The following is a 24,166-nucleotide window of genomic DNA, read 5'->3' as shown; positions in this document are numbered from 1 at the left end:
CTATAATTTCAGTGCTTGCAGAGAATACCTTGCTGAAAACCGCTTATCATTTCCTTCTGCTCCTCGTTGGGTTCGACACTCTTACTTATCAAAATGACTATGATAGATCCCCTATACTTGTGGGTCATCAAGACTCTTTTCTGGCACCGTTGCCGGAGAGTGAAGCGCCTTTGGTAGGTGGAATTTGGTAAGGAAAAATTTATATAGTGTGCTGAAATTTATTGTCACTTGTTACTATGGAAAGTAATCCTCTGAGGGGCTTGTTCGGGGTATCTTCACCCCGACTAGTAGAGCAAAGAGTTGCTTCTCAACCTACTGAACCTACTGAAAATGAAAATTTCTGCTTTGAAATTCCTTCGAGCATGATAGGAAAACTGCTAGCTAATCCTTTTGCAGGAGAGGAACAATTCATCCTGATGAGCATCTAATATATGTGGATGAAGTTTGTGGATTATTTAAGCTTGCAGGTGTACCCGGAGATGTTATTAAGAAGAAGGTTGAGGGAGTCCTGGATTAGGGGGTGTTCGAATAGCCGGACTATACCTTCAGCCGGACTCCTGGATTATGAAGATACAAGATTGAAGACTTTGTCCCGTGTCCGGGAGGGACTTTCCTTGGCGTGGAAGGCAAGCTTGGCGATACGGACATGTAGATCTCCTACCATTGTAACCGACTCTATGTAACCCTAACCCTATCCGGTGTCTATATAAACCGGAGGGTTTTAGTCCGTAGGACAACATACACATCAACAATCATACCATAGGCTAGCTTCTAGGGTTTAGCCTCTTCGATCTCGTGGTAGATCTACTCTTGCACTACCCATATCATCAATATTAATCAAGCAGGATGTAGGGTTTTACCTCCATCGAGAGGGCCCGAACCTGGGTAAAACTTCGTGTCCCTTGCCTCCTGTTACCATCCGGCCTAGATGCACAGTTCGGGACCCCCTACCCGAGATCCGCTGGTTTTGACACCGACAAAGGTCTTTCCTTTATCTTTGAAGGAAGATGCATTGACATGGTATAGGCTATGTGATGATACGGGGTCATGGAACTACAAACGATTGAAATTGGAATTTCATCAGAAGTTTTATCCTATGCATCTTGTTCATCGTGATCGCAATTATATATATATAATTTTTGGCCTCGCGAAGGAGAAAGCATCGCTCAAGCTTGGGGGAGGCTTAAATCAATGTTATATTCATGCCCCAATCATGAGCTCTCAAGAGAAATGATTATTCAAAATTTATATGCTCGGTTTTCTGATAACAATTGCACCATGCTCGATACTTCTTGTGTTGGCTCTTTTATGACGAAGAATGTTGAATTCAAATGGGATTTATTGGAAAGAATTAAATGCAACTCTGAAGATTGGGACCTCGACGAAGGTAAGGAGTCAGGTATGACACCTAAGTTTGATTGTGTTAAATCTTTTATGGATACCGATGTTTTCCATAAATTTAGCACTAAATATGGACTTGACTCTGAGATAGTAGCTTCTTTATGTGAATCTTTTGCTGCACCTAGGGAGAAGTGGTTTAAATATCATCCTCCCATAGAAGTAAAAGTAGCTGCACCTATTAAAGTTGAAGAAAATACTATCACTTATAATGATCCTATTGTTCCTACTTCTTATGTTGAGAAACCACCTTTTCCTGTTAGGATAAAGGATCATGCTAAAGCTTCAACTGTGGTTCGTAAAAGTAAATTAGAACTTATACACCTCCTGAACAAATTAAAGTTGAACCTAATATTGCTATTGTTAAAGATCTCTTGTCTGATAATATTGATGGGCATGTTATTGATTTCCGTGATGAGACTGCTAGAATTGCTAAACCTTGTGCTAAAGATAAACCTAGATCTTTGGTAGGCATGCCTGTTATTTCTGTTAAAATAGGAGATCATTGTTATCATGGCTTATGTGATATGGGTGCCAGTGCTAGTGCTATACCTCATGACTTATACAAAGAAATTATGCATGATATTGCACCTGCTGAGATAGAAGATATTGGTGTCACAATTAAACTTGCCAATAGAGATACTATTTCACCAATTGGAATTGTTAGAGATGTTGAAGTCTTGTGTGGGAAAACTAAATATCCTGCTGATTTTCTTGTTCTTGGTTCCCCACAAGATAGCTTTTGTCCCATTATATTTGGTAGACCCTTCTTGAACACTATTAATGCTAAGATAGATTGCAAAAAGGATGTTGTTACTATTGGTTTAGGTGATATGTCTCATGAATTTAATTTCTCTAAATTTCGTAGACAACACCATGAAGAGGAATTGCCTAGTAAAGATGAAATTATTGGTCTTGCTTCTATTGCCGTACCTCCTAGTGATCCTTCAGAACAATATTTGCTAGACCATGAAAATGATATGTTTATGAATGAAAGAAGGGAAATAGATGATGTATTCTTTAAATAGGAAACCATCCTGAAACACAATTTGCCTGTTGAAATCCTAGGGGATCCTCCTCCACCCAAGGGTGATCCCGTGTTTGAGCTTAAACCGTTACCTGATACTCTTAAATATGCTTATCTTGATGAGAAAAAGATATATCCTGTTATTATTAGTGCTAACCTTTTAGAGCATGAAGAAGAGAGATTATTGAAAACTCTGAAGAAGCACCATGCTGCTATTGGATATACTCTTGATGATCTTAAGGGCATTAGTCCCACTCTATTTCAACACAAAATAAATTTGGAGGAAGATGCCAAACCACTTCGTGATCATCAACGACGGTTGAATCCTAAGATGAAGAAAGTGGTAAGAAAGGAAATACTAAAGCTTCTTGAGGCAGGTATAATTTATCCCGTTGCTGATAGTCAGTGGGTAAGTCCTGTCCACTGTGTCCCTAAGAAGGGAGGTATTACCGTTGTTCCTAATGATAAAGATGAGTTGATTCTGCAAAGAATTATTACAGGTTATAGGATGGTAATTGATTTCCGGAAATTAAATAAAGCTACTAAAAAGATCATTACCCCTTACCTTTTATCGATCAAATGCTAGAAAGATTACCCAAACATACACATTTTTGCTTTCTAGATGGTTATTCTGGTTTCTCTCAAATACCTGTGTCAGCCAATGATCAATCAAAGACTACTTTTACTTGCCCTTTTGGTACTTTTGCTTATAGATGTATGCCTTTTGGTTTATGCAATGCACCTGCTACCTTTCAAAGATGCATGATGGCTATATTCTCTGACTTCAGTGAAAAGATTTGTGAGGTTTTCATGGACGATTTCTCCGTCTATGGATCCTATTTTGATGATTGCTTAAGCAACCTTGATCGAGTTTTGCAGAGATGTGAAGAAACTAATCGTGCCTTGAATTGGGAAAAGTGCCACTTTATGGTTAATGAAGGTGTTGTCTTGGGGCATAAAGTTTCCGAAAGAGGTACTGAGGTTGATAAAGCCAAGGTTGATGCTATTGAAAAGATGCCATGTCCCAAGGACATCGAAGGTATAAGAAGTTTCCTTGGTCATGCCGGTTTTTATAGGAGGTTCATTAAGGACTTCTCAAAAATTTCTCAGCCCCTGACTAATTTATTACAAAAAGATATACCATTTGTTTTTGATGATGATTGCGTAGAAGCATTTGAAATACTTAAGAAAGCATTAATCTCTGCACCTATTGTTCAGCCACCTAATTGGAATTACCCTTTGAAATTATGTGTGATGCTAGTGATTATGTTATAGGTGCAGTTCTAGGGCAAAGAGTTGATAAGAAACTTAATGTTATTCAATATGCTAGTAAAACTCTAGACAATGCTCAGAGAAATTATGCTACTACTGAAAAAGAATTCTTAGCAGTTGTATTTGCTTGTGATAAGTTCAGACCTTATATTGTTGATTCTAAAGTAACTATTCACACTGATCATGCTGCTATTAAATATCTTATGGAAAAGAAAGATGCTAAACCTAGACTTATTAGATTGGTTCTCCTGCTACAAGAATTTGATTTGCATATTATTGATAGAAAGGGAGCTGAGAACCCCGTTGCAGACAACTTGTCTAGGTTAGAAAATGTTCTTGATGACCCACTACCTATTGATGATAGCTTTCCTGGTGAACAATTAAATGTCATAAATGCTTCTCATACTGCTCCATGGTATGCTGATTATGCTAATTACATTGTTGCTAAATTTATACCACCTAGTTTCACATACCAGCAAAAGAAAAAGTTCTTTTATGATTTGAGACATTACTTTTGGGATGACCCACACCTTTATAAAGAAGGAGTAGATGGTGTTATTAGACATTATGTACTTGAGCATGAACAGGAATAGATCCTACGCAAGTGTCACTCCGAGGCTTATGGAGGACACCACGCTGGAGATAGAACTGCACATAAGGTATTACAATCCAGTTTTTATTGGCCTACTCTCTTCAAGGATGCCCGTAAGTTTGTCTTATCTTGTGATGAATGTCAAAGAATTGGTAATATTATTAGACGTCAAGAAATGCCTATGAATTATTCACTTGTTATTGAACCATTTGATGTTTGGGCCTTTGATTATATGGGACCTTTTCCTACCTCTAATGGATATACACATATTTTAGTTGCTGTTGATTACGTTACTAAGTGGGTAGAAGCTATTCCAACTAGTAGTGCTGATCATAACACCTCTATTAAGATGCTTAAAGAAGTTATTTTTCCAAGGTTTGGAGTCCCTAGATATTTAATGACTGATGGTGGTTCACATTTTATTCATGGTGCTTTCCGTAAAATGCTTCCTAAATATGATGGTAATCATAGAATTGCATCTCCTTATCACCCACAGTCTAGTGGTCAAGTAGAATTGACTAATAGAGAGCTCAAATTAATTTTGCAAAAGACTGTTAATAGATGTAGAAAGAATTGGTCCAAGAAACTTGATGATGCATTATGGGCCTATAGAACTGCATATAAAAATCCTATGGGTATGTCTCCATATAAAATGGTTTATGGAAAAGCATGTCACTTACCTCTCGAACTAGAACATAAGGCATATTGGGCCATTAAAGAGCTCAATTATGATTTCAAACTTGCCGGTGAGAAGAGGTTATTTGACATTAGCTCACTTGATGAATGTAGAACCCAAGCCTATGAAAATGCCAAATTATTTAAAGAAAAAGTTAAAAGATGGCATGACAAAAGAATACAAAAGCGTGAGTTTAATGTAGATGATTATTTATTATTATGCAACTCTCGTTTAAGATTTTTTGCAAGAAAACTTCTCTCTAAATGGGAAGGTCCTTACTTTATCGAGGAGGTCTACCGTTCCGGTGCTATAAAAATCAACAACTTCGAAGGCACAAATCCAAAGGTGGTGAACGGTCAAAGAATTAAACATTATATCTCAGGTAATCCTATAAATGTTGAAACCAATGTTATTGAAATCGTAACCCCAGAGTAATACATAAGGGACACTTTCCGGAACGTCACAGACTCCGAAAAGGAATAGGTATGTGGTACGGTAAGTAAACCGACTCCAAAACAATTCTAATGGCAATATTTCTCTGTTTTGGAATATTTAGAAAATGGCTTATTCCATCTGTGCCCCCAATTCCTTAGTTGTGCTTAGTTTTCCCCACGCTTCAAACTTTTGCTCACTTTTCCCCATTCCCTCAGCTGAAACTCTCACAAATGTTCATAACATACGTTTGCCGTCTTGGCCGTTAACTGACTTGTGGGGCCACGTTGGACTCTGTTGACTGTGGTTGTGGCTTCGCTGGTTGGGCCATGTTTGTGCTCATAGGACGGGCCCGTTAGTTTGTTGGTAATAAATTAAAAAAGCCTGCTAACGATGGACGCAGCCTGCTATGCATGCCCGGCTTTGGCATCGATGTAGCCTGCTATGCATGCGAACACCGCCACGCACGCATCTAGTGACCTAGACCTAATCGCATGCATGCACGCCGACACGCACGCATCGATCCGTGCCGCACGGTTGCCGGTGGATTCAGTCGCTCTACAACGTCGTTTCACGCGTCGCAGGCATACGTGCCGGTGGCAGAAGGGGCAGGCTGCACGCACGGTCGCGTCCATATGTCGAGGCATTGGTTCATGCCGCAGGCTGCACGCACGCTCGTGAATGGGAGGCAGGCAGCCGCCAACGCAGAGCACGTAGAAGGGGAGGCAGGCAGCCGCCAACGCAGAGCACGCAAAGCACACTCGCATCGATTCACGTTCACACATTGATGATCGCATCGGTTCACGCACGCACTGAGTCACGATCTACGCCGGCCGTTTACGCGTGTACCCACTTCGTCTCCCCCGGCTATTTAAACTGCCCTCCATTGCCTCTTCTTCTACAGATCCATCTGCGCCTCCAACTTCTTCTCTTCTTCCCCCAAAAGCCAAAGCCGTTCCACTCAGCGAAGCGAGCAAGATGCAGTACAACGGGCCGACGTTCCAAGCGCCGCCCACCGTGCTAGAACGGCGGTACCCCGCCAACGTCGTCGTTGAGGAATCCCTCCGTGTGTGGGCGTTCTCCCGCTGGAGGGGAAGCACTAAGCTTGCACAGGGGTTCCTCCGTGCGGGCTTCCACCACCTCCCGGCGGGCTCGCCGCCCATGTTCAACCTCGTGGAGCAGCGTCCCCACGCCAACGCTCCAGTGGTAGGGCTCGTCATCCACTTCACCAACAGGTTCGATGCCTACTACCTGCTCGGCAAGGTGTATTGGTGTGGGTGCGAGTTCATCGCATTCACGACCTATAACATCTTCACCGACTTCGAGAGCATCTTCCCCGCTCGCAACCACATGCACAACCTCCCGTACTACCTCAGCAACAACGGCCTTGAGGAGGAGGAGTACTGAAGCCGGCGGCGAAGAAGACGGTGAAGCCGGCGGCGAAGAAGACGGTGTTGCCCTAGCTACCCTATCTATCTACTATGTAGTGTGAGTTTGGTGTGTGTGTTGCCCGATTATCTATGTAAGGTTAAACTATTATCTATCGGTGTCTATGTAAGAACTTATGTTGCCCTAGCAACCCTATCTAAGTTAAGTTATGTGTGTTATATTAATGCTTTGTTATGTTTGTATTTTGTTTGTCCCAAGTTTAGACACAGCTAATTGGCGTGGGAAAAATTAACCAAACAAACTAAAAATGATGTGTTTATAGATGCCTTCTAAAAATAAGAACATATTGTACATTTGTACACGACTTTGGTTTGAGAGCTCTGTATTTTTTAGGTATTCAAAGAATACTTTGGTTTTCAGAAATATTGAAGTATCAAATACTTTGAGATATTTGTCTTTAGTCAAAAGTGTAGTTTTAACTACACTATGTTTGAAGTATATAAAAAAGAGGGTTAGACCTCTTTTTCTAATCATGAAGTATTGGTTCGCTAGGCATAATAATACTGCGGTTTGCAAATACTTTGATTCTAAAAAATGAAGGGACCCATAAAGGAAAGCCAAAAAAATTCCTCAATGAGATAGAAGAGATTGGGCAATCAAATTAATGAAAAAAGCAATCAGAAACAAAAAAGAACAAAGCAATCCTTCCTAAACAAAAAAAGAAACATCGCTTGTTTCTGGGCTTCTTTTTGGGCCAGTGAACTAGGTTTTTTTAGCAGAACTGACGAACTCGAGGACAAAAGTTTGGCAAGTGCGAGAGAGAAGAGATGAACTTGATGTATATTCCTTGTGCTGCTCAAGTACTACTTACTGTCATCTAACGAGCTATGGTATGATCCAATACTCGAGGTTATTAGCTAGCAAAATAATCCTATCACTGAACTGGTAGTTGTTTTCTGCTGAAACTGAAAGTGTCAAAACTTAACAGTAAACTGCATACATTCAGTGATCGACAGTTGCACTAAATAGAGTTGCATTTGAGATAAACATACTTGGATTCATAAACAGTGGCAACAACAGTAGACAAACATCTCTAATGAGAGATGGCCATCAAGTAAAAAATTCCTAGAGCAAGTATTCCTAAAGCTATCAGATTGGATTGCTTCTTCAACTCAATCAGCTGCTTGAAGTTCTTGTTCATCTTCTTCAATTGCGTCTTCAGTTCGACATCTACCACCGTCGGGTATTTCGGACACGCTGCTGCTGCCGGAGCAGCACTGTCATGGGGTAGATCGGACTCGCGGATTGCATTCCCCCTCGAATCCAGCAAGCCCAACCCTTGAAGCCTCTGGATGTAATCATCCATCCACTCGAAATGGTGGCATTTCTTCACGATCTGAAAATGAAATCATGTAACCTAAATCCAAATCTGACAGATTTTTTGAGAAATTAGAGATAAAGGATGCGAGGAAAACTTAGATCTAACCTGCCCCTCCGGCTTGCTCTCGCATTTGACGAACTCGCGCCCAAAGTTCCCATTCTTCTCCTCCTTCAAAGTCAACCGCTTCAGTGGCGCAGGCCGTGGGTAGCCAGGGCATCGAGTCATCGGCACTGGACCATACACCAGCCACGTGGAACGGGGGGCTGACGAGGAGGTCGACATATCGCCCGAGAGGAAGAAACAAAGGAATTGCTCGAGAGGAAGAAGAATGAGAAGATGTGGAAAGAAACAGAGGAATTGCTCGATCTGCTTGATGCCTTTGTCTGTCAGATGGAGAAGAGGAGAATGGGAAGCTATATTGATGATTTGCCACATCATATTTTGTAGTTTCAATTTTTGAACCAACTCTTAACACTGACATGTGGTGGTCATGTGCGAAAAATACAATTTCATATGTAAAGTGGGGCAGATCGTAAAAACCCCGAGAAGGACAGTGTAGTAGCCAATCAGGATGCATCACGCGGATCGTGCATGCCTGCCCCACATCTGACGGGTGGTGTTTGGCGCTTGGTAGGATCCGACGGCGCACGTTCGACGCTAGGGTTTGGAGCATTTCTACGGGGTTATGAGCGAGTCAACGGGGTTATTAGGGTTTGACCAGATTTCAAATGGCCATAACTAAATTAGAAAAAATTGCAAAAATATAAAACAAACATAGTTCGTCCGTTTATGAGACCTAGTTACCATAAAAAAAATATAAACTCGGTATAAGGGCGTTTTTTTGAAAAATCATTTTTTGAAGTGATATGTCGAAATCAAGTTCAAATGTTTTTAAAAAATAAAAAAAAATCAAAATGTTGTAATTCTTGCGCACATAGCCGTCATATGTGACAAGATTATGAGGAAAAAATAGAAACTTGGTGTAGGTCATTTTCATGAAAAAAGTCTTCACACAAATGAGCTATCACCTATGAACATTTTCAGAGTTCGTAGAATAGGGAGAGAGGGTTTAGGGTTTGAAAAAAAATCAAATAATTAAAAAAAATCAGAAAAATCTCCATAGCTTCATTTTGGAGTGAGTAAGAAGGATCTGAACTTACTTTTTCATTTTCATATCTAAAATGTGTTATTTGATGGTTTTGAATTAAAAGCACATTTTTTCAAAAAAATGTAGTAATATGAATATTAATCAATAAATAGTGAGACTTCGTTTTTACCCTATATATATGGAACAAGTGTTAATAAAAATATATATGCCTCATTTAGGCAAGGTCAAAAAAAACTTGATTTCAAATAGGGCTGTTTACCCTAGTTTTCGAGCTCGTTTCTAGCATATTTCTCATTCGGACTGTTCACCTACGAATATTGGACTTCAAATGCTCGATCAAATACACCGCACAGAGCAATGAACCTCCAATGTTCAACTTCAACTTTGACTCGAATCCAAATCTTGGCCCAAATTCAAATATTGATTTAAATTCAAATTTTGATGGAAATTTGAATTCTGACTCAAATAAGAAGCCAAAGTAGAAGCAACATTATTACAACTGATAAGTTATCACAGTAGCTCAAATCTACCAAGTTTTAAGATGCCAACATCTTAATACAAATCTACCAAGTTTTAAGCGATCCACTCGCCCTCAAATTGACAACACAAACATTTCCCAACAACTTAATTCAAATTTTCGACTTGCTCCTTGTGTTTGCAGCTGGCTTCACTGTCTTGCTCCTGGTTTCCCTAGTTGAGATGCTCTTTTCTTTCAGTCTCTTGTTCCTTTTGATCTTGGGCTTTACTTGGGGTTTTCCTCGTGGAGGTGCTGATGGAGTAGTTGCACTCGCCGAGCACTTGACGACCATTTGACGGTCATCTATGGGTTCAGTAATCTTTAAAGGCACAATTGGAAAAATTACGCCCTCCTCTTCCTCTCTTATAGATTCAAAACCATCAAAGGCCATGGTTTCAAAATCTTCTGCTTCTTCATCTCTTGGCCTTTTCTCCCTAGAGCTGGTAAATAAAATTATAAGCCATAGGCAAAAAAGAGAACAATGCAAACAAAAGGGTAGCTGCATTCTACAAAGGGTGCAAACACATACCAAGATGCTTCATTTGCTGTTGCATTCTCCACTGCTTCATTTGCTGCTGCATTCTCCACTGCATCTTCAGTCTCCATTGCTGCTGCATTCTCCTCAGCATTGGCTGCTGTCCATCTTTCCTCCTCTCCAAATGATGCATCCACTGCATTGGTACAAAGCCTAGCAATATGCCCCATAACTCCACATTTTTTGCGAGCACGCTTCTTTGGTAGACGACCCTCCTCACCTGCTCCAATCCTCTGGTTCCTTGGTCTTCCTGGTGGTCTAGTAATGACAGGAGCGTGGTGTTTGAACCCTGGATCTACTATGTTCCATTGATCTTTCCCCAATAGTGCAGGCACATTGTCAGCATAAGCAGCCATAAATTTGGCAACAGAGAAATACTCAGAGCAATATTGATCAACTTCACCATCTGCACCCCCGATAACGGGCATCAGATGTAGGGCATGTATGCATGGCTTCCCACGGATCTGCCATTGCCTACAAGTACATTCTCTAGTACTTAGGTTCACAGGATACCTCCATACCCTATTTTTAGTGTCAGTATAGGTAACCTCTCCCTCATATGTATCAGATCGAATACATTTCATCTTCAGTCCTCTTGCCTTCAAGTGCAATGCCTTAATCAGTGATGGGAGCATTTGATGACCAACATATTGTGTTTCTGCAATTCTTTTGCGAAGAGCCATCTTTATCATGATCATTTGCCTCATCTTGTCAAATGCTTGCCACAACAAGAGCCCTTTCACTGACTTGAACTTTGAATTGAAGCATTCTGCAAGGTTACTGGTCACATAATCTACTTTGCAGATTTCGTTGAATTTGCTTCTTGACCACACCTTGCCATGATGTGCATCCATGTACTCCTTCACAAGAGGATTTTGAGCATACAACACTCTCAAATGGTGTTCATGCTTCCTTTTGCTGCATGTGTATGATGCTGGCCATAAGTTCTCATCATAAACTTTACCTTTGAACTTCTTTTTGAAATTACGCGCTAGGTGTCGCATACATTCCCTATGCTCCACTCCAGGGAATACAATTTCCACTGCACTCTCTCAACCCTTGCAAGCATCTGTGTGTATAGCTAAACCTGGGGGTGTGCCTATAATGCTACGCAACTGCTGCAGAAACCAGACCCAACTTTCCTCAGACTCTGCCTCCACCACACCAAATGCAACTAGGAATAGCCAGTTGTGTCCATCAACTGCAGAAGCTGCTACTAGCTGTCCTCTCCATCTTCCAGTCAAATGTGTAGCATCTACAGCCAAATAGGGCCTGCAACCATCTAGAAACCCCTGCCAACAAGCCTTGAAACAAACAAAAGCCCTTCTGAGGCACTCCTTCTGAAATGACTTCCCTTTTATTTTGAATGGAACTATATGCTTGTCAATCTCTACAACACTCCCTAGACTTGCCATCTCCACTTCAGCTTTGAAAGTGTAAAGCAGCTAAAAACTGTCATTCCATTGATCATTAATTCTGTCAAGAGCCTTTTCCCTAGCATTGAAAATTCTCATGTAAGGAATTTCTATCTTGTACTTCTCAAAAAGCTTCCCATGGAGTGCTGTTGGACCAAGTCCAGGTTTTTCTCTCAGCCAATCCAATATAGCATCTGCCACCCACCTAGTTTTTGCTAGCTTGGTTTTGGCCTTCCCCCTCCCCCTCCAGGTGGACAGGTGTGCTTGTGTGGGTTTATCTTTATCTAAAACAAAATAAAAGGGTAAAGAACAGTTAAGAAACCTTACTCAACGATCTGAAACTGAATTACTAACTAAACTTGGATTACTTGAATATATTTGCTCTTTCTCATACGAGATGCATGCAACTTCCACCTACACCTAGGATATGGACAAAAAACGGTGAACCTTGCTGGCTCACTCCTTTTAATCTTATAGGTGTTTTCAGATATAATGCACCATGTTGTCACTGCATTCCGACAGTCCACCATTGATTGGAAAATGGTACCTACACTAAGCTCAGGTTTTTCCCTGTTCCACTCAATTGTTGGCATGTCATCACCATTGTATTCATCCTCGATTAAGCTGTCCATGTTCTCCACCTTCTCTTCATCGTCAGTGTCATCAAACCTAGCTTGGCTGATGGGCTCCTCCATATATTCGTCATCCACTGCTTGCTGACCGGCTACATCGACTTGTCTTCATCATCATTTGTAGGCACTGCCTCATCAGGTTCTGCATCTTCTTCTACACCAACTGCAGAAGGTATACGAGAAGCAGCAGCTGAATCGGAACCAGAATTGGCAGCAGGCATGTTGTGGCTCCATGAACCACTTGCTTTACTTGGTGTCGATCTACAAGGAGTGTCGGGGTGCTGGCTATTAGCACAGACAGATGATGTCTGAACTCCCTTCCCCTTTGCCCATTCTGCGCGTGGCTGAAGCACATCGATTTGGAGTTTACCGAATCGGCAGCCAGCAATCCCAGCAAAAAGCAACGGCATATGATCGTCACAAGTTAGTGGGAGAAATCTTTGCTCGTCACTGCTGAAGTAATTCAGTTCAACATCATCGGCATCACTCCAGGGATAGGTGTTTCGGAGCTCAGCTCGCAAATCTTTGAAAGACATGCTGGTTTCTACCACTTCGAGATAGAAAAATGATGAAATCAAATGCGGTTTAGTACCACGCAGCACACTAGTTTCCATTCTAATCGCCAGCCAGAAAGCCAGCGCGGGATCAATCCTATTTTGTCGGGGAAGGAAACAAAGGCTTCAGTTAGCTGGGTAAAATCGAGCACAAATTCGAACGATTCAAGCAAACAGAAGTCAAATACGGCCTACAATACGACTTAGAACGTCAATTTGAGAGGAAACAATGCTTACCCAGGTTTAATCCATGAATTATCTCCTGCGGATTCGACCCAATCCTCTCCACGATCGACTGCATTCCGGGCGTCCTCACTCAACATCGCTATGTAATCCCAGATGGGGGGTGGGCTATATCTGGCGGAGACGCGGCGTCGCCGACGAACGGACGAGGGAATAGGGTGGAGGAAACAACTACGATGGACGCGGCAAGACGCCGGCGGAGGGGGCGGGGCGGCGCTATGCAGTGCGGCCTGTCTAGATCTGTTTCAGATTCAGACAAGCTGCCCAATACGTGTCTCCTTGCAGTCCCACCCGTCAGCAAGCTACAGTCAGATGAAGACTCAGTCCCACTCGTCAGCAATTAACGGTCAATGGATGGTCAAGACGGCAAACGCCCGCTATGAGCAGTTGTGAGAGTTTCAGCTAAGGAAGAGGGGAAAAGTGAGCAAATGTTTGGAGCATGGGGAAAAGTGAGCACAACTAAGGAACCAGGGGCACTAATTTAAATATCCCTTTAGAAAAATAGAAAAATAAGAAGCAGTCCGGGAAGGACACGAGGGCTCCATGAGGGTGGAGGGCGCGCCCCCTACCTCGTGGGCACCTCGTGTGCTCTCCGGACTCCGTTTTCTTACACATTACGTATTTTGGTCGGTAAAAATTCATTATATAATCTCCCGAAGGTCTTGACTCCCGTATCACGCAATTATCCTCTGTTTGTGTTTTGAGATGTTGCTGCTGCAGATTAGAGCAAGATGTCTTCGCAAGAGTCAGTCGGGGAGAGCCGGGTGTCTCATCCGGCACCGAGATCAATGACAAACAACAATGTTGACCACTTTGGGCCAGCAACGGAGGAAGAGATGGAGGCTGATTTGAAGAGAATAGATGCCATGGAGGAGGATCACGAAGTCACTTCTCGCTTCCGAGATGGATTCACCATGGGGGAACTGCAGAGCTTGGCTATTCCAAACTCGGTTATCCCTTCCAATGTTAGATTTCTTTGTTATGAGAATATGAAAAGGAGTTTTACTGGTTCTCCCGCAGCTATGAAGCACCCTTGGGTGCAGGGAGCTTTGGCTATTACAGGAAAACTTCAAAAGGAAATAATGGACCTCAAGCAACAAGTCAATAAGCTCGAGGAGGAGAATCGTATCCTGAGGGGCATCATCGCCAAGAATATCACATCACCATCCCCGAAAAAGGAAACATAATCACATGGGTATGGGCACTCCCCTTGGCAACTGCCAAGCTTGGGGGAGTGCCCCGGTATCGTATCACCATCACTTTTATCTTTACCATTTTTCTTAGTTCGATCCTTTTGATAATATTTCGATCTAGTAGAATAAAAGTTCTTAGTATGATCTAGTTGTGAGTTTTGCTTTATGATCCTTCTATGTAATCGAGTCCGTGAGCTATATATAATAAAGATTAGTGTTGAGTCAAGGGCTTGATTATTTTGCCATGATCCTAAGTGAATAAAAGAAAAGAGAAAGAAATAAAAAGAAACAAAAAGATCATATGGATCTTATGGAGAGTAATGAGCTCATAGAAAAAATTATGATGAATAAAAGTGGTTGAGAATTGACAAACATAGTTCTGGTCATCGTTGCAATTAATAGGAAGTAATAAAGAAAGAGAGGTCTTCACATATACATATACTATCTTGGACATCTTTTATGATTGTGAGCACTCATTAAAATATGACATGCTAAAGAGTTGACGGTGGACAAGGAAGACAACGTAATGGGTTATGTTTTCTTACATCTGAAATAAATTATATTGTCTTGGATCATCCAACATGATTGAGCTTGCCTTTCCCCCTCATGCTAGCCAAATCCTTTGCACCAAGTAGAGATACTACTTGTGCTTCCAAACACCCTTAAACCAGTTTTGCCATGAGAGTCCACCATATCTACCTACGGATTGAGTAAGATCCTTCACGTAAGTTGTCATCGGTGTAAGCAATAAAAATTGCTCTCTAAATATGTATGATTGATTGGTGTGGAGAAAATAAGCTTTATACGATCGTGTGATATGGAAGAAATAAAAGCAACAGACTGCATAATAAAGGTCCATATCACAAGTGGCAATATAAAGTGACATTCTTTCGCATTAAGATTTTGTGCATCCAACCATAAAAGCGCATGAAAACCTCTGCTTCCCTCTGCGAAGGGCCTATCTTTTACCTTTATCTCCTACCTTACATGAGAGTCATGGTGATCTTCACCCTTCCTTTTTACATTTATCTTTTGGCTAGCACAACATGTTGGAAAGATCCTGGTATATATGGCTAATTGGATGTGAGTTTTCATGAACTATTATTGTTGACATTACCCTTGAGGTAAAACGTTGGGAGGCAAAACTATAAGCCCCTATCTTTCTCTGTGTCCGATTAAAACTCCATACCCATAAGTATTGCGTGAGTGTTAGCAATTGTGAAAGACTAAATGATAGTTGAGTATGTGGACTTGTTGAAAAGCTCTTATATTGACTCTTTCCTATATTATGATAAATTGCAATTGCTTCAATGACTGAGATTATAGTTTGTTAGTTTTCAATGACGTTTATGATTCATACTTGAAATTGTGATTGAATTATTACTCTAGCATAAGAGATCATATGACAAGAATTATATAAGTTGCTGTTCTAAGAATGAGCATGATGCCCTCATGTCCGTATTTTATTTTTATCGACACCTCTATCTTTAAACATGTGGACATATTTTTCGATTTCGGCTTTCGCTTGAGGACAAGCGAGGTCTAAGCTTGGGGGAGTTGATACATCCATTTTGCATCATGCTTTTCTATCGATATTTATTGCATTATGGATTGTTATTACACATTATGTCACAATACTTATGCCTATTCTCTCTTATTTTAGAAGGTTTACATAAAAAGGGAGAATGCCAGCAGCTGGGATTCTGGGCTGGAAAAGGAGCAAATATTAGAGACCTATTATGCACAGCTCCAAAAGTCCTGAAACTTCACGGAAGACGTTTTCAGAATATATGAAAAATATTGAGCGCAAGAAGTTCACCAGGGGGGCCACACCCTGTCCATGAGGGTGGGGGGGGCGCCCCCTACCTCGTGGGCCCCCTGGTGGCCCTCCAATGGCCATCTTCTGCTATATGGAGTCTTTCGATGAGGAAAAAATCATAAGCCATCTTTCCGGACGAGACTCCGCCGCCACGAGGCAGAACCTTGGCGGAACCAATCTAGGGCTCTGGCGGAGCTGTTCTGCCGGGGAAACTTCCCTCCCGGAGGGGGAAATCACCGCCATCGTCACCGCCAACGCTCCTCTCATCAGGAGAGGGCTCCATCAACATCTTCACCAGCACCATCTCCTCTCAAAACCCTAGTTCATCTCTTGTATCAAATTCTTGTCTCCAAATCCGGGATTGGTACCTATGGGTTGCTAGTAGTGTTAATTACTCCTTGTAGTTGATGCTAGTTGGTTTATTTGGTGGAAGATCATATGTTCGGATCCTATATGCATATTAATACCCCTCTGATTATGAACATGAATATGCTTTGTGAGTAGTTACGTTTGTTCCTGAGGACATGGGAGAAGTCTTGCTATTAGTAGTCATGTGAATTTGGTATTCGTTCGATATTTTGATGAGATGTATGTTGTCTCTCCTCTAGTGGTGTTATGTGAACATTGATTACATGACACTTCACCATTATTTGGGCCTAGAGGAAGGCATTGGGAAGTAATAAGTAGATGATGGGTTGCTAGAGTGACAGAAGCTTAAACCCTAGTTTATGCGTTGCTTCGTAAGGGGCTGATTTGGATCCATATGTTTCATGCTATGGTTAGGTTTACCTTAATACTTTTGTTGTAGTTGCGGATGCTTGAAATAGAGGTTAATCATAAGTGGGATGCTTGTCCAAGTAAGAACATCACCCAAGCACCGGTCCACCCACATACCAAATTATCAAAGTACCGAACGCGAATCATATGAACATGATGAAAACTGGCTTGGCGATATTCCCATGTGTCCTCGGGAGCGCTTTACATCATATAAGAGTTTGTCCAGGCTTTTCCTTTGCTACAAAAAGGATTGGGCCACCTTACTGCACTTTATTTACTTTTGTTACTTGTTGGTCGTTACCAATTATCTTATCACAAAACTATCAGTTACCTATAATTTCAGTGCTTGCAGAGAATACCTTGCTGAAAACCGCTTATCATTTCCTTCTGCTCGTCGTTGGGTTCAACACTCTTACTTATCGAAAGGACTACGATAGATCCCCTATACTTGTGGGTCATCATCTGGCCAGACATAGTGTGATTTGATCACTGGGATGCCGGAACACGGAAACAAGAAAAGAGAACAAAACCGGTAACGAGGTAACTTGCATGGTGGACAAATTGTTCATCCATGGCGATGCAACAAATCTCACCTTGGGTGTTTGTGACATATCGCGAAGCAACAGGAATAGCTCACTGCAACGGGAGGTTCACTCGAATATTTATTCGTGTGGGTATAGGGGTCAATATGGGTGTCCACGGCTCTGATGTTGATCATTGATCGGAAGGGGTTCCGGGTCATGTCTATACTTCACCGAACCTATAGGGTCACACGCTTAAGGGTCATCTATCTGCTGAATACTAGACAGGGAGTCTGAGAGAAAATCATCGAAAAAGTTTCGGCACCGAAAAGTTTCAGACAGCAGAAAAGTTCCGCAGAGAGAGGTCACCGGATGAGTTTTGGTGAAACTGAAAAAGTTGTTTCAGGGTATGCCATTAAGTCAAAATGGTTTTAGCACATGCCTGATAATTCTTGGAGGGTGCCAGAATCATTCTGGAAACTTTTTGGAATTTTCAGAAATAAAAATCAGAAATGTTCCGGAGCTGCAGGAACCGGTTCAGATGCTTTTCGCAGATGAAAATCACTAAACTGGAATTGTTCAGAACGCATTGAAAATTATTATGGTGGGTACTGGAAATGTTCTAAGCCCACATAAATATTTTTAGTTCGAACGGACGCTGAAAAATGTCGTCGTGAATAGTGAAAGTGCTTTTTGGGATATTTTATGGAAAGCCACCTTTTGGGGCTTTGCCCAAAAGATCTAGGGATGACATGGAAGGGTGGGAACCTCCTTTTGGGGGTCCCACAAGGGGTGGGACGTTCATGGGTGCAGCTCATCCATGGGGCCCCACTTGTCCCTTGTTTTCACTCTTTAGGTCCTTGGGAAGGACTCCATTTCATGTGGGTTTTGGGTTTTCTTGTAAAACCACCCTACCCCTTGGGATTTCCTATAAATAGAGGTGGAGGGGCAGCCCTCCACTCTCATCCCTTCTCACATACAAGTGCCATGGAATGATCTGGCTTCTCTCTCCCTCCCCGCGAAATAGTCTCGTAGAGCCGAAAGGCTGTCTTGGTTCCGGCAGGAACTAGTTCTGGACGGCGAAGCCCTGCCGGATAGATGACACCGTATGTGTGCAACCCTGTAGGGAGATCGTAGTTTCGGTCTTAGTTCATGAGTGCCTCCTGAAGGGCTGTCTGTGTGACCGTTCGAGTTTCGAAGGTCCTCCCGAAGGGCCGTCCGAGTGACCGTTCGAGTTTCGAAGGTCCTCCCGAAGGGCTGTCCGCGACACCGTCCGGGGGCTATTCGACCGCCACCTGGAGGGCTGTATGAGGAGTAGATGAGGGTATACATCCTCGCGGTTGGTGCTACATCTTGAGCTTGAGTTGGTTTTCCCCAAAGAGGAAGGGATGATGCAGGAGAGTAGCGTAAGTATTTCCCTCAGTTTTTGAGAACCAAGGTATCAATCCAGTAGGAGGCCACACTCAAGTCCCTCGTACCTGCACGAAATGATAGCTACTCGCAACCAACGCGATTAGGGGTTGTCAATCCCTTCATGGTCACTTACGAGAGTGAGATCTGATAGATATAATATTTTTGGTATTTTTGGTATAAAGATGCAAAGTGAAAAGTAAAGGCAAAGTAAAAAGCAAAACAAGATTAAAGTGATGGAGATTGATATGATGAGAATAGACCCGTGGGCCATAGGTTTCACTAGTGGCTTCTCTCAAGAGCATAAGTATTATACGGTGGGTGAACAAATTACTGTTGAGCAATTGACAGAATTGAGCATAGTTATGAGAATATCTAGGCATGATCATGTATATAGGCATCACGCCCGTGACAAGTAGACCGAAATGATTCTGCATCTACTACTATTACTCCACTCATCGACCGCTATCCAGCATGCATCTAGAGTATTAAGTTAAAAATAGAGTAACGCCTTAAGCAAGATGACATGATGTAGAGAGATAAATTCATGCAATATGAAATAAACCCCATCTTGTTATCCTCGATGGCAATGATACAATTCGTGCCTTGCTGCCCCTTTTGTCACTTGGAAAGGACACCGCAAGATTGAACCCAAAGCTAAGCAGTTCTCCCATGGCAAGAACTACCAATCTTGTTGGCCAAACCAAACGGATAATTCGAAGAGACTTGCAAAGATAACCAATCATACATAAAAGAATTCAGAGAAGATTCAAATATTATTCATAGATAGACTTGATCATAAACCCACAATTCATCGTTCTCAACAAACACACCGCAAAAAGAAGAATACATTGAATAGATCTCCACAAGAGAGGGGGAGAACTTTGTATTGAGATGCAAAAAGAGAGAAGAAGCCATCTAGCTACTAACTATGGACCCGAAGGTCTGAGGTAAACTACTCACACTTCATCGAAGAGGCTATGATGATGTAGAAGCCCTCCGTGATGACGGCCCTCTTCGGCGGAGCTCCGGAACAGGCCTCAAGATGGGATCTCGTGGATACAGAAAGTTGCGGCGGTGGAATTAGGTTTTTGGCTCCGTATCTGTTCGTTTGGGGGTACGTAGGTATATATAGGAGGAAGGAGTACGTCGGTGGAGCATCGAGGGGCCCACGAGGCAGGGGGCGCGCCCTGGGGGGGGTGCCCCACCCTCGTGACCACCTCTTTGACTCCTTGGAGTAGGGTCCAAGTCTCGTGGATCATGTTCGGTGAGAAAATCACGTCCCCGAAGGTTTTATTCCGTTTGGACTCCGTTTGATATTTCGTTTCTTCGAAATACTGAAATAGGCAAAAAACAACAATTCTGGGCTGGGCCTCCGGTTACTAGGTTAGTCCCCAAAATAATATAAAAGTGGAAAATAAAGCCCAATATAGTCCAAAACAGTAGATAATATAGCATGGAGCAATCAAAAATTATACATACGTTGGAGACGTATCAGGCATCCCCAAGCTTAATTCCTGCTCGTCCTCGAGTAGGTAAATGATAAAAAGAGAATTTTTGATGCGGAGTGCTAGTTGGCATAATTTCAACGCAAATCTTCTTAATTGTGATATGAATATTCAGATTCGAAAGATTCAAGATAAAAGTTTATATTGACATAAAAATAATAATACTTCAAGCATACTAACAAAGCAATTATGTCTTCTCAAAATAACATGGCCAAATAAAGTTATCCCTACAAAATCATATAGTCTGGCTATGCTTTATCTTCACCACACAAAGTATTTAAATCATGCACAACCCCGATGACAAGCCAAGCAATTATTTCATACTCTAACTTTTTCAAAACTTTTTCAATCTTCACGCAATACATGAGCGTGAGCCATGGATATATCACTATAGGTGGAATAGAATGGTGGTTGTGGAGAAGACAAAAAGGAGGGGAAGATAGTGTCACATCAACTAGGCGTATCAACGGGATATGGAGATGCCCATCAATAGATATCAATGTGAGTGAGTAGGGATTGCCATGCAATGGATGCACTAGAGCTATAAGTATATGAAAGCTCAAAAAGAAACTAAGTGGGTGTGCATCCAACTTGCTTGCTCATGAAGACCTAGGGTAATTTGAGGAAGCCCATCATTGGAATATACAAGCCAAGTTCTATAATGTAAAATTCCCACTAGTATATGAAAGTGATAACATGAGAGACTCTCTACTATGAAGATCATGGTGCTACTTTGAAGCACAAGTGTGGTAAAAGGATAGTAGCATTGCCCCTTTTTATTTATTTTCTCTTTTTTGGGCCTTTTTTCTTTGGCCTTTCTCCCTTTTTTGGGGACAATGCTCTATTAAATGATGATCATCACACTTTTATTTATTTACAACTCAATGATTACAACTCGATTCTAAAACAAAGTATGACTCTATATGGATGCCTCCGGCGGTGTACCGAGATATGCAATCAATCAAGAGTGACAAGTATGAAAAAATTATGAACGGTGGCTTTGCCACAAATACTATGTCAACTACATGATCATGCTAAGCAATATGACAATGATGAATGTGTCATGATGAACTAGATGGTGGAAAGTTGCATGGCAATATATCCCGGAATGGCTATGGAAATGCCATAATAGGTAGGTATGGTGGCTGTTTTGAGGAAGGTATATAGTAGGTGTATGATACCGGCGAAAGGTGCACGGTATTAGAGAGGCTAGCAAAGGTGGAAGGGTGAGAGTGCGTATGATCCATGGACTCAACATTAGTCATAAAGAACTCATATACTTATTGCAAAAGTTTATTAGCCCTCGAAGCAAAGTACTACTATGCATGCCCCTAGGGGGATAGATTGGTAGGAAAAGACCATCGCTCGTCCCCGACTGCCACTCATAAGGAAGACAATCAATAAATAAATCATGCTCCGATTTCATCACATAACGGTTCACCATATGTGCATGCTACGGGAATCACAAACTTTAACACAAGTATTCTTTAAATTCACAACTACTCAACTAGCATGACTTTAATATTATCACCTCCATATCTCAAAACAATTATCATGCTTCAATCTTTTCTTAGTATTCAACACACTCAAAAGAAAGTTTCACAAATCTTGAATACCAAGCATATTATTATTAAGCAAATTACCATGCTATTAAGACTCTCAAAATAATTTAAGTGAAGCATGAGAGATCAATAGTTTATTTAGAAAAAAATCCACCACCATGCTCTAAAAGATCTAAGTGAAGCACATAGAGCAAAATTATAACACTCAAAAGATATAAGTGAAGCACATAGAGCAAAACTACTTAGCTCAAAAGATATAAGTGAAGCACATAGAGCAAAACTACTTAGCTCAAAAGATATAAGTGAAGCGCATAGAGTATTCTATCAAATTTTAATTCATGTATGGCTCTCTCAAAATGTGTGTACATCAAGGATGATTGTGGCATACTAAGACACAAATACACAAATAATACAAGATGCTCCAAGCAAAACACATATCATGTTGGTGAATAAAAATATAGCTCCAAGTAAATTACCGATGGAAGTGGATGAAAGAGGGGATGCCTTCCGGGGCATCCCCAAGCTTTGACTTTTTGGTGTCCTTGGATTATCTTGGGGGTGCCATGGGCATCCCCAAGATTAGGCTCTTGCCACTCCTTGTTCCATAATCCATAAAAAGAATTCACCCAAAACTTGAAAACTTCACAACACAAAACTTAAAGCAGAAAACTCGTGAGCTCCGTTAGCGAAAGAAAACAAAAGACCACTTCAAGGTAATGTAATGAAATCATTATTTATTTATATTGGTGTTAAACCTACTGTATTCCAACTTCTCTATGGATTATAAACTATTTTACTAACCATAGATTCATCAAAATAAGCAAACAACACACGAAAAACAGAATCTGTCAAAAACAGAACAGTCTATAGTAATCTGTAGCTAGCGCAAGATCTGGAACCCCAAAAATTCTAAAATAAATTCCTGGACGTGAGGAATTTATCTATAAATCATCTGAAAAAATAATTAACTAAATATCACTCTTCAAATAAAAATGACAGCAGTTCTTGTGAGTGCTAAAGTTTCTGTTTTTTACAGCAAGTTCAACAAGACTTTCCCCAAGTCTTCCCAACGGTTCTACTTGGCACAAACACTAATTAAACACAAAAAACACAACCAAAACAGAGGCTAAATAATTTATTTATTACTAAGCAGGAGCAAAAGGAAAGGAATAAAAATAAAATCGGGTTGCCTCCCAACAAGCGCTATCGTTTAACGCCCCTAGCTAGGCATAAAAGCGAGGATAGATCTAGGTATTGCCATCTTTGGTCGGCAATCCATAAGTGGATCTCATGATAGTTTCATATGGTAATTTTATTTTCTTTATTGGAAAGTGTTCCATGCCCTTTTTTAATTGAAATTGAAATCTAATATTCCCTTCCTTCATATCAATAATCGCACCAACCGTTCTAAGGAAAGGTCTACCAAGAATAATAGGGCAAGAAGGATTGCAATCTATATCAAGAACAATGAAATCTACGGGAACATAATTCCTATTTGCAACAATAAGAACATCATTAATCCTTCCCATAGGTTTCTTAATAGTAGAATCCGCGAGATGCAAGTTTAGAGAGCAATCATCAAAATTGCGGAAATCTAGCAAATCACACAAAGTTTTGGGGATAGTGGAGACACTAGCACCCAAATCACACAAAGCATAAAACTTGTGATCTTTAATTTTAATTTTAATAGTTCGTTCCCACTCATCATATAGTTTTCTAGGGATAGAAACTTTCAACTCAAGTTTTTCTTCATAAGATTGCATCAAGGCATCAACAATATGTTTGGTGAAGGCTTTATGTTGACTATAAGCATGTGGAGAATTTAGCACGGATTGCAACAAGGAAATACAATCAATTAAAGAGCAACTTTCATAATTAAATTCCTTGAAATCCAATATAGTGGGTTTAGCAAGATCTACATTTTTTTCTTTCAATCCCACTTTCATCAATTTCATCATAAAGATCTAAATACTCTGAATTTTTAGAACGCCTTCTAGGTAAAGGAAGATCATATTCAGTTTCATCAAGATTCATATTGCAAAACAAAGATTTAATAGGGGACACATCAATAACTTTTAGATCTTCATCTTGATTTTCATAGGAATTGGAAGAACACGCTTTAATAAAGGCATCTTTGGAAGCACGCATCCTAGCGGTTCTTTCCTTGCACTCATCAATGGAAATTCTCATGGCTTTGAGAGACTC

The sequence above is a fragment of the Triticum dicoccoides genome, chromosome 2A, assembly GCF_002162155.2.
Source record: "Triticum dicoccoides isolate Atlit2015 ecotype Zavitan chromosome 2A, WEW_v2.0, whole genome shotgun sequence".
Lineage (NCBI taxonomy): Eukaryota > Viridiplantae > Streptophyta > Magnoliopsida > Poales > Poaceae > Triticum > Triticum dicoccoides.
The sequence above is the reverse complement of the archived record's forward strand: the minus strand, read 5'-3'. Positions refer to the sequence as shown.